The sequence below is a fragment of the Dendrobates tinctorius genome, unplaced genomic scaffold (assembly GCF_039654945.1).
Source record: "Dendrobates tinctorius isolate UK_male_01 unplaced genomic scaffold, ASM3965494v1 ptg000245l, whole genome shotgun sequence".
NCBI lineage: Eukaryota > Metazoa > Chordata > Amphibia > Anura > Dendrobatidae > Dendrobates > Dendrobates tinctorius.
The window spans coordinates 6,956,051-6,968,099 of record NW_027361912.1 but is presented as its reverse complement, the minus strand read 5'-3'; positions in this window follow the sequence as shown (position 1 = coordinate 6,968,099).

The following is a 12,049-nucleotide window of genomic DNA, read 5'->3' as shown; positions in this document are numbered from 1 at the left end:
TGCGGGGGTGTCCGGCGGTGCTGCGGGGGCTCTGCCAACATTTTGTGGAAGGCCAGAGTCCCCCGTAGTTCCCTGGTTTCCTGTGCGGTGGACTCCGGCAAAATGTCCACCGGGGGCAGCGCATGCACAGATGGAGATCTGAAATCTCATCTCCCGAGATCTTCATGTCGAGATCTCCATCTGCGCATGTGACGCCTCCCGGCGGCCATTTTCCCGGAGTCCACCGCACAGGAAACCACAGAACTGCAGGGGGTTCTGGCCTTTCACAAAATGTCGGCAGAGCCCCCCGCAGCACCAGACACCCCCGAAGCAGCACCGGAGACCCCAGCAGCACCACCGGGCACCCCAGCACCGCCGGACACCCTAGCAGCACCGCCGGACACCCCCTCATATCAGCCTGCAGCAACGGTACCGGTAAGGTATACACTGTGTTCCAAATTATTATGCAAATTGGATTTAAGTGTCATAAAGATGTAATTTTTTGTTTATCAAATAAACTCATAGATGGTATTGTGTATCAGGGCTCTTTGGATCACTGAAATCAATCTCAAGTGCCTGTAATAATTAGTTTACCAGGTGAGCTCAATTAAAGGAAAGCTACTTAAGAATGATGTTCCACATTATTAAGCAGGGCACAGGTTTCAAAGAATTTAGGAAATAAAAAGGATCTCTCTGCTGCTGAAAAGCATCAAATAGTGCAATGCCTTGGTCATGAGATGAAAACATTAGATATTTCCCAAAAACTTAAACGTGATCATTGTACTGTTAAGAGATTTGTGGTTGATTCTGAGCACAGACATGTTTGTGCTGATAAGGGCAGAATGAGGAATGTTTCTGCCAGGCAAGTTCATTGGATTAAGAGAGTGGCTGCTAAAAAGCCATTACAAACCAGCAAACAGATATGTAAAGCTGCTGGTGCCTCTGGAGTCCCTCGAACCTCAAGGTGTAGGATCCTTCAAAGGCTTGCTGTGGTGCATAAACCTACTATTCGGCCACCCCTAAACAGCGTTCACAAGCAGAAATGGTTGCAGTGGGCCCAGACATACATGAAGACTAATTTTCAAACATTCTTGTTTACTGATGAGTGTCGAGCAACCCTGGATGGTCCAGATGGATGGAGTAGTGGATGGTTGGTGGATGGCCACTATGTCCCAACAAGGCTGCGACGTCAGCAAGGAGGTGGAGGAGTCATGTTTTGGGCCGGAATCATGGGGAAACAGCTGGTAGGGCCCTTTAAGGTTCCTGAAGGTGTGAAAATGACCTCTGCAAAGTATATAGAGTTTCTGACTGACAGCTGTCTTCCATGGTGTAAAAAGCAGAAATGTGCCTTCAGGAGCAAAATCATCTTCATGCATGACAATGCACCATCTCATGCTGCAAAGAATACCTCTGAGTCATTGACTGCTATGGGCATAAAAGGAGATAAACTTATGGCGTGGTCACCATCTTCCCCTGACCTCAACCCTATAGAGAACCTTTGGAGTATCATCAAGCAAAAGATCTCTGAGGGTGGGAGGCAGTTCACATCAAAACAGCAGCTCTGGGAGGCTATTCTGACTTCATGCAAAGAAATACAAGCAGAAACTCTCCAAAAACTCACAATTTCAATGGATGCAAGAATTGTGAAGGTGATATCAAAGAAGGGTTCCTATGTTAACATGTAACTTGGCCTATTAAGCTATTTAACTCCAAAATATCCTTTTTGTTCAGTGAATGTGACCTCCTAATGCTGCAAATTCCACAAATGAGCATTTTCAGTTCTTTAAAACAGATCAAATGTTTAGAAATTCTACTGTGCGTAATAATTTAGAACAGTGCAATTTGAGTTTTTATTCATTTTGGAGATTATACTGTTATCATTGGGAGGTTTCTTCAACAAAATTTGATGTATACTCTAACCGGTGATGACTTTTATTAGACTGACTGTCATTTGTACCGACTATTTAGGAAAATCAGAGAAAAATATCATTTGCATAATAATTTGGAACACAGTGTATACACATTATAAAATGCACTCCCACTTCCCCAAAAATTTTTGCTAGAAAATGTGCGTCTTATAATCCATAAAATACCGTATGTCATTGTGAACCCAAACTTCAGTGCTGTAAAATGGCAGTAAAATGGTCAGAGTAAAGGCCCTGGCCCTGGCCTGGAAAAGGAAGCAAAATAGGGGTAACATCAGGACAATTGTCCTGCAAATAAATGTTGCTAGGAAAATTACTTAAATGGGTTTTCTCACCATAGCAATCATGACAAAATGGGAAATAAATAAATAACATAAAAATATTAACAATGGCCCCACAGAGACTGAGGCTTACTACCGCCAGTCCAGTTAAAAATGTCACCAACAGAGCATGGGACAGAGTATTCCAATTTCACCCACAGAGCATGGGGTAGAGTATCCACACTGAAGGTGATCCAGTTTCACCCACAGAGCATGGGGCAGAGTACTCCCACAGAGCCCAACTTTTACCTTCAATAGCGTACAGTAGAGCAGCCCCAGATAAAAAGGTGGTAGTTTGATTTTGGATCGAGCCGGCGGTCCGAAGCTATGCTTGTTACCGGTAGTCCCAGCTCCTCTGACTCCTCCCCACTGCTGTTGTCTATGGGTCCTGTAACATTTAGCGATGCACCAGCGATCCTGACAACAATACGACCCGGTCAGGATCGCTGGTGCATCGCTAAATGGTCACAAGTGAGCTGCCAAACAGGCAGATCTCACCAGAGATGCAGCAATGATCCAGCCATGCTCGGCGGTTGCTCTTACCTGTCACACCGCAGGGATGATGACGACTCCCGCCTGCGTCCAAGCATCGCTAGTCGGCGCCAGCGGGACGCCAACTAGGAGAAAATGGCCCAGGACGTTCCAGCGCGATCAACGATATCCAGTGGGGGGGCGGTCTGAGGTACGAGTCAAATGTAGCGAGATCGCTAGCGATATCGCTGTTGCATCACGAAATCGGTGACACTTTAGCGATATCGCTAGCGATCTCGCTATGTGTAAAAGGCCCTTTAGGGACTAGGGGGCCTGAAGTGTTTACCTTGAAAAAATTATTGTTCAAAGCAGGCAATAACGCCTGAATACTCCATATAGGCAAGAGAGGGATAATGGAATTGTACTCCATTTCAATTTTCTTGTTTGTTGGAACTAGGGCCATGATTAAGAGGGTACCCAGTGGAACACAAAGCCAAGTCTAGAATGTAGATCCAGAATAGTTAGGTAGTGGAAACAGTAAGCTTGAGCAGGAGCTCCCTTACATCGAGGTTCCAAGGAAACTGATTTACCCTTAGGGATAATAATAATAATAATAAATTTTATTTCTATAGCGCCGACATATTCCGCAGCACTTTACATTTCAGAGGGGATTTGTACAGACAATAGACATTACAGCATAACAATAATCACATAGATTATAACAAATACCAAGAGGAATGAGGGCCCTGCTCGCAAGCTTACAGTCTATGAGGAAAAGGGGAGACACGAAAGGTGGGTGGTAACACTTGCCCTGATTGTATGGACCAGCCATAATGTTAGGTGTGTGACAGTACGGACACAGAGAGCTAATGGATGCATAAAGCATGTGGGAACATGATGCGGGGAACCTGGTTATGGAAAACTTTTGGCTGTGCCACACAGGGATAGATTAGGTTGATGTGTTGAGGCGATAGGCCAGTCTGAATAAATGCGTTTTCAGGGCACGCTTAAAATTGTGGGGATTGGGGACTAATCGTATTGACCTGGGAAGTGCATTCCAAAGAATTGGCGCGGCACGTGTAAAGTCTTGGAGACGGGAGTGGGAGGTTCTGACTATTGAGGATACTAACCTCAGGTCATCAGCAGAACGGAGGGAGGAGATGTAGGGTGGTGCTGAGCTATGGAGGGCTTTGTGGGTGAGGGTAATAAGTTTATACTGAATTCTGGAGTGGATGGGTAGCCAGTGTAATGACTGGCACAAGGTAGAGGCATCGGTGTAACGATTGGTGAGGAATATGATCCTGGCTGCAGCATTCAAGACACATTGGAGAGGGGAGAGTTTGGTAAGAGGGAGACCGATTAGAAGAGAGTTACAATAGTCGATAGGGATGAAACACTCTGCGATATGCCGGAGGACAGCATAGGATACAACAGCCATGCACCTCAAAAGATTTGCAGAAATGGAGAAAAGAACGGGAACAGAAAAGACTCTCAGAAGATACAGGCAATTTCATGAAATCAACCAATGGCTGGAGGATGAGAGGCGTCGTTGCAGCCCTGGGCTACAATCCGATGCAGGGAGGAAGCAGGAGTGTGCGTCTACTCAGACCCGAAGCCAGGCTGGCGCAGCAACCCAGACTGGGTCCCAGAGGACAGATCTCAGCCTCACCATGAAATTGCCTCAGAGAGCTCTACCCTTTGTGTGTAAATCAATTCTGGACAACCCTCACAGCAGGATTAAAAAATTGAAAAAGAGAGAAGGTCACCCTTTACAGTGGGTGCGTATGATTGTGAGGAGTCCGGAGAAGACTAAAACCATGTAGAAGGCTCCATAGTTCTTAAGTGAAGCCATCGTAGATGAGGGAAAGAGTTGAGTTCCAAAATCCTACTTTTGTCTTGAAAATGGCTGGAGACCAGGTGGGTCTGAAGATGACGTCCGATCATTAGACACTAAAAGTTTTTTTTTCTCCTTAGACTTGACGTTAACATCCACATGGCCTTGTGTAGGCCTGTATGTGGTTGAGTATCAGAGGAATTAAAAGCAATACACTTGAGGCTAAGGATTCCTGTTACATCTGAGAACATTTAAATTTTTAGTTTTTGTTTTGTTGCACCTTTTTTTGCTGGACTGCAGATATGCGGTTAATCTGCAGATTAACAGCATTCGGTAATCAGTCATAGGGGCGGGGAGGCGACTGTTCAGTCACTGCTCTGAGTAAACAGAGCATCTGCTGTAACCGCGCCCCCGACCATCACTGACACTGGCTCTGCACTACACCCGGCTGTCAGTAAGAGCTAAGGACTTCTTTGTATACTCAGAGTGATGACTGACCGTCGCCAACCCGCACCTATGTCAGAAAACTGAATACTAGCTGGAAGAATGAAGATCATTTTCTTCCCTCTGCATTCAGCTACGTGCAGGCACCAGACAGCATCATAATGTTGTTAGCCTGCAGACTGACTGCATATCTGCAGATTAAGGCTAGTTTCACACTAGCGTTTATTTCCTGCAGCGCTCGGCGCCGCTAAGCCCCGCCCCCTGCCGGGTCCCTGCCCGCCCCATCCGGTCATCGCTGCCTACTAGCGCACATGGGCGCTTGCGATCTGCGCACCCTATCTTTAGCATAGGGTGCGCAGATCGTGCGCTGGCCTGCGCTAGCAGGATTTTGCCATACGCTGCGCACTTTTGAAGGTGCGCCCGTGTGTGCCGAACGCAGCATGTTGCATTTCGGCGCGCTCCGCGCACCTTCAAAAGTGCGCAGCGCACGGCAAAATCCTGCTAGTGCACGACCAGCGCACGATCTGTGCACCCTATGCTAAAGATAGGGTGCGCAGATCGCAAGCGCCCATGTGCGCTAGTAGGCGGCGATGACCGGATGGGGCAGGCAGGGAGCCGGCAGGGGGCGGGGCTTAGCGGCGCCGTGCGCTGCAGGAAATAAACGCTAGTGTGAAACTAGCCTAACAGCCTTATTTCTGGTGATAAGCTCCCATTAAAAGGCACAGCACTCCCACAGATATGGGTTAAATAACACACAGTGGCGTTTGACACAGTACTATCACAATGATGGTTACACTCCTACTGACACAGTTGAAGATTATAAAAATTTTTGGGTTTGGGTCCGCACGGTACTATCACAGACTCAGGTGCAGAGTACACATAGAGAGTGTTTTGGAAAACTGTGCACACACAAAACCTAATACTGTCCCTCACTACAGCTGCATCCTGTCCCTACGTTAAGCAGAGCAGAAATAAAATATAAGATTCTTGAACCAGGAGGAACAGATCCAAGTGGAGTATGAAGTGGATATAGCGTTATAGATGGAAGAGGCAGGGCAGCGTGTTGGCTCAGTGGTTAGCACTGCAGCTTTGCATCACTGAGTTCTGGGTTCAAATCCATCCAAAGACAACATCTGCAAGGAATTTTTATGCTCTCCCTGTGTTTGCGTGGGTTTCCTCTGGGTTCTCCGGTTTCCTCCCACACTCCAAAGACATACTGATAGGGAATTTAGAGCATTGTTTTTTTTTCTTTTTCCATTTTTTTTCTTTTTATTTTTTATGACTTAAAACAATCTAGAATTTATAAAGCTAAAACTAGCAATCTATAACCAGGAGGTGTAGGTCAAAGTGGAGGAAGAGGTGTATATGGCAGAATGGGCAGAAGAGGAGAGTATTTTTTTTCTTTTTTTGCTATGGAGCTGACTTAAAACAACCTAGAATTTAAAAAACTAAAACTAGCTATCTAGGACCCCGAGGAGTAGGTCCAAGGTCGAAGAGGCAATCGAGGAGTAATCCAACACTGGTTTTTTTGGGGGGTTGTATTTTTTTTCTTTATTTTTTACAATTTTTTATGAAACTGACTTAAAACAATCTAGAATTTGCAAAACTAAAATTAGCAATCTGCAACCACGAGGCTGAAATTCTAGTAGAGAAAGAGGTAGACGTGGTGGTAGAGGAGGAGGTAGACAACACCATTTTTTGTTTTTTTTATTTGGGGAGGAAGCACCTAAATGAAACAAATAGCAAACAGAGTTGAATACAGCTGTGGTGTGGCTGGTACATTTATCTATAGCCAAAGGTATGGACCAGTCATGGGGGATCCACGCCTGGTTCATTTTTAGGAATGTTAGATTTCCCACGTTGGATGTGGACAGACGGATGCACCTGTCTGTGCTAAACACATTTCGACGTGACACTTTCTGCAGGGCAGGCCAGCACCTCCAAAGCATGAAGTTCAAGTTTAGGCCATGAGTCCAGTTTGGAGACACAGAAGTTAAATGGAGCAAACCAATCTGTAAGTACGTGGAGACGCGTGGACACATACTCTTCCACCATGTTGTTGCAATGCTGCCTTCTGCGCATATATCCTCTATTACATGGTGATGCTGTATGTTTTGACATGCTCATAAAGTTTTGCCACATTTTGGCCATGCTAACTCTGCCTTCTGAGGTGCTGGCGTTACCCCAGCTGCATTGGCGACTTCCTCCCCTGCCTCTTTTTTTTTTTTCCACTGAGCCCCCGCTGTCAGGTGGGAAAGCCATCAGTTCTCTACCAGCATCTGCTTGTATTCACTCATTTGGCGATCCTACACTAGTGACGGAAGTAATGATGGTACGTTGTCCTTGTAACGGGGATCCAGCACGTTGGACACCAAGTAATCTGCATTGGTAACAATAATGGCAACTCGGCGGTCATTGCGCAGACACTGCAGCATGTTTTGGCTCATGCGTTCCAGGCTGCCCAGAAGCATCAACAAACTGTCCTTGGTGGGAGTTGTATAGTCTTGGTACTCTGTATCCCCCAGCCACACTCCAGTGATGCCTGTGAAATGATCTAAGTGTCACTGTGGCGCACTGCGTCTTTATCGCCACAAAAGGGTTAAATATGTACTGCTTTTTACGTGTTTTGGGAGCAATGAGAGTTATGCTTTCTCTGCTACGGACAATACACACACACAATTTGCCTCACTCCCTCATTTGTCTGAAGCTCAGAGCTTTGCAGACATACCCTAACTGGGAGGGGGAGGGGCTGACTTGTTCTCAGAGTGTGAAGAAGGAGGAAGAACCTCTTGGAGGCCATGATGACATGTGGCTCATCCAGGAGTGAGAGCTAAGAAGCAGGCAACCAGCCCCTAGACCATCTATGCTTTCAGAGCTGGGTGGTAAGCTGAGAGACTGTGTGGGATTATACAACCAGCAGAAAAGTGTTTTCCCTCAGAAATACGGCAATACCCTAGGATCAGTGAAGGACAGTGCAAGTGGGAACTTGAGCTCCGTCACAAAGGATTCAAACTGCAAGTTGCTGAAGGCGAAATACACAAGGAGTAGAGGCAATACTGGGAAGTTCTAAACTCCAGAAAGCCTTGGTCCCAGAGGGGATTAGAATAGCAGGAAGCTTACACTGAGTCACAGCAGGGAAAGATAACTCCCTTTCTCCAGAGCAGACTGTAACCTGGTGAGAGTTGTAATATCTCCTCTGAACTGCACCTGAACTACAGTAATTATACAGTGACTTTCCTTGTCTCCTGCCTAATTACTTCGTGCCTTCTACTTGCATCACAATCTCTGGGAGTCCTGCCCTGGTTGGAGAGGGTTTTAACATCTGCACTGCCATCATCATCTACTCCCCCAGGGATCATCTGCAGTGCCGGCTATACTACAGTCGAACACTCCAACTGGCATCACGAATCACTACATAAACTTAATCACCATTCAACTCTATCCCCTTTTACTTGACCGCCTGGGGCCACGGACCAGGTCAACGCAGCTGTGACATCTCCCATTGAAGTTAACGGGCTCGGTACCGAGTACCCCATGGCCCCTCGGGTGCATCACTCTTTGGCGTCCACGAACAGGATACTGACAGGATTTCCATGCATGCCTAAAGTCCTACTTGAGCAACGACCTGCAGCAACTGAAACGGTGAGTCACACCCCTGCAAAGGTTAACTAGGGGGGGAAGATGTCATATCCCGGCGACGCTCAGGGTGCAGCAGCTGCAGCTCCCATATTGCCTCTCACCATGCCTTATATACCGGGTGCAACATGGCTGCCACAGTACAATGGCGAATCGCACTCCTTAAGTGACTTTAAAGGGAAGCTGCGCAGCATGTTTGAAATTTACCCTTTGTCAGAGGAGCAGAAAGTCAGCTCAGTGGCCCTGCTTAGAGAGAAGTTAAATCTTGGCCAGCGACTGATAAAAAGACTGTAAAAGACATTTTTGCTAAATTAAAGGATACTTTTGACACCCGTACTGCTTCAGAAGTAAAGATGCGATTTTTCAGATGCAGACAGAAACCACAGTTTATTGAAGGTCTTCTATCTGACTCCAGTAAGGCACAACTTCGCATGATGTCATTACAGAACCCTGACATGGACTTTGTTCAGTTTAAGGACAGATCCATCCGTATCTTAAGAGAATCTACCTATGTCTGCACTGAGCCAGCTAAACATCCTGCAGTTACGTACCACCAGGGGGCAGTATCCTCACCCCAGGTGCCTGCAGTACAGCACATGCAGACTCCAGTTGATGATTCTATTGCAGATTTACGACTGCAAGTACAGGAACTGACTAAAAATATGGCTGGTCTATGTAAAACTGTTCAGACTCTCCAGACTTAGTCCCCTACAAAGAGGATCCAACTAGCATCAAGCCCAGATGATCTCCCATGGCGGCGGCCAAAGAGGATGCCACAACATCAGCGACGACTGACTCACACCGGCAGGAGAACAACAGACCGATTTGATTCTTCTGGGAGACCCATCTGCAGACGGTGCAATAAGGTGGATCATATAGAAAGGGAATGTCCTTTAAATGGGCGACCCCTGGGGCCGAGGACCAACCTCCAGGAGTAAGACAATCTGGTCCAACTAACTGGAGAAACAGGTATGTTGGAGGACGTCCACTTATACCCGCCACCGCCCTCGTGGACACTGGATCACAGGTAACCACAATGCCTCACACACTGTACCAAAGATATTGGACTGATGCTGATTTCACCCAACTTCCTGATGGTAACTTGTCTTTAATAGCAAGTAATGGTCAACCTCTGACACAGCTGGGGTACAAAGAGGTTGTCATTAGAGTTGGGAAGGTGGAGCTCAAAGCTCAAGGTCTTGTGGTGGTAGAGGTGGAGAGAGGAGAGTGTCCACCCATCATAACATTGGGCACAAATGTGATTGAAAATTGTTTAAGTGAGGTCATAACTGTTTTGAAAGACATAGCCAAGTCGGTCCCATACAAAGAACAGCATGCCCTCTGTAAAGATATCAAGGCCCTTGTGCAGCAACAGCAGGTGGTGTTAACTGGTGGAGAGATTGGCAGCATAAGGGTGAGTGATCCCTACTCCATTATGCTTCCCCCTAGGAGTGAGATCCTCATCTGGTGCAGAGCAGCCATAGGCATCAGAGGACGGGACTACCAAGCTCTCCTTGAACCAGTCTACTCAGCAGACCTACTGTGCTGATGGCCAGGGGAATTGTTGATGTTAAAAGGGGCAGGGTTCCAGTACGTGTTCTGAACTGTGGAGAGGAGGAAGCCTGCTTGCCCCGTTATGCAACCGTAGCCAAACTATTCACAGTCAGCAGCAATGATATTCAGTCTGTAGAACCCTTGACTCCGTCAGAAGCGACGGATGGCAATGGCTCTTCTGTTCAGACGGAGGAATGGTTCCAAAAGATACATGTTGGCACCAACTCCACTCCTGTATATCAGAAAAATGGAGTGCAGCGGGTGGTGCAAGAATACAAGAGGGTTTTCACTAAGCATCCCTTAGATTTTGGGCAGGTAAAAGGGTTTCAACATAACATCCCCACAGGAGATCACCCACCTATCAAAGAAAGGTATCGTCCTGTACATCCAGCTCATTATCAGTGTGCAAAAGGTATGCTTAGGGAAATGAAACAAGCAGGGGTAATCAGGGATAGCTAGAGTCCTTGGGTAGCTCCCCTGGTGTTAGTCAAAAAAGAAGGATGGTACAATGCGCATGTGTGTAGATTCTAGACAGCTTAACAAAATTACTCACACAGATGCATACCCCTTACCGCATGTAGAGGAGTCTCTAGCAGCGTTAAAATCAGCTAGGTACTTCTCCACTTTGGACTTAACCAGTGGGTACTGGCAGGTTCCTGTTGCTGAAGCTGACAAAGAAAAAACTGCGTTCACTACCCCTATGGGGCTATGTGAATTTAATTACGTGCCGTTCGGATTGAGCAGTGCCCCTGGAACCTTTCAGAGAATTATGGAATGCTTCCTGAGCCATATGAACTTTGAGATTATGCTACTGTACTTGGATGATGTGATTGTCTATTCCAGGACCTATGAGGAACATCTGCAACACCTGGCAGAGGTCTTGGAGGCGTTTTCCAACTTCGGCTTGAAGGTAAAACCATCTAAATTTCATCTCCTAAAGCCCAAAGTGCAATATTTAGGCCATGTTGTGAGTGCAGAAGGAGTAGCACCTGACCCAGACAAAGTGATTGTCATCAGAGACTGGCAGGTACCCACCAACATGCAAGAGGTCAGACAATTCCTAGGCCTAGTGGGGTACAACAGACGCTTTATCAAAGACTTTGCTAAATTGGCAGCCCCTCTTCAAGATCTCCTAGTTGGCCAATCCAAAAAGGCCAGAGGCAAAAGTCCACTGATTGAGTGGAATGCTAGGTTGGATGAGTCATTCAACAGCCTTAAGCAAGCACTTACTGGAGAAGAGATCTTAGCATATCCAGACTATGATCAGCCATTTATCCTGCACACCGATGCCAGCAATGTTGGGTTAGGAGCTGTCCTACCTCAAGTGCTGCAGGGTAAGGAGAAAGTCATTGCTTATGCCAGTCGGAAGCTTTGTCCTACTGAGAAAAACCCTACCAACTATAGCTCCTTCAAGCTAGAATTCTTGGCTATCGTTTGAGCAGTGACTGAGAGGTTCACGCACTATTTGGCCTCATCGAAATTTATCATCTATATGGACAACAATCCGTTAACCCATCTGGAAACCGCCAGGCTGGGTGCCTTGGGGCAAAGATGGATGACTCGGTTGTCCAATTAAATACCGAGCTGTCACTAAAAACGCCAATGCTGATGCTTTGTCCCATATGCCAAATGCTCCTGATCCAGCAGAGGATCTAGAAGACCTGGAAGAAATAGAGATGCCAGCATTCCACCGCTGCGGTGTCTCCCAAGACTCTAACCACGTGACAGGGAGAAGTCTTGCTGTTCGCGAAGTTTCCCTTAATCCACTACCTCACCATGGTTGGGCAGAGACGCAGAGCAGTGACCCAGCTATATGTATGGTCAAAGAACTCCTTGGAGAAGCAGATTCATCTCCAGCTCCTGATGCACCTGCAGATGTCCAACAG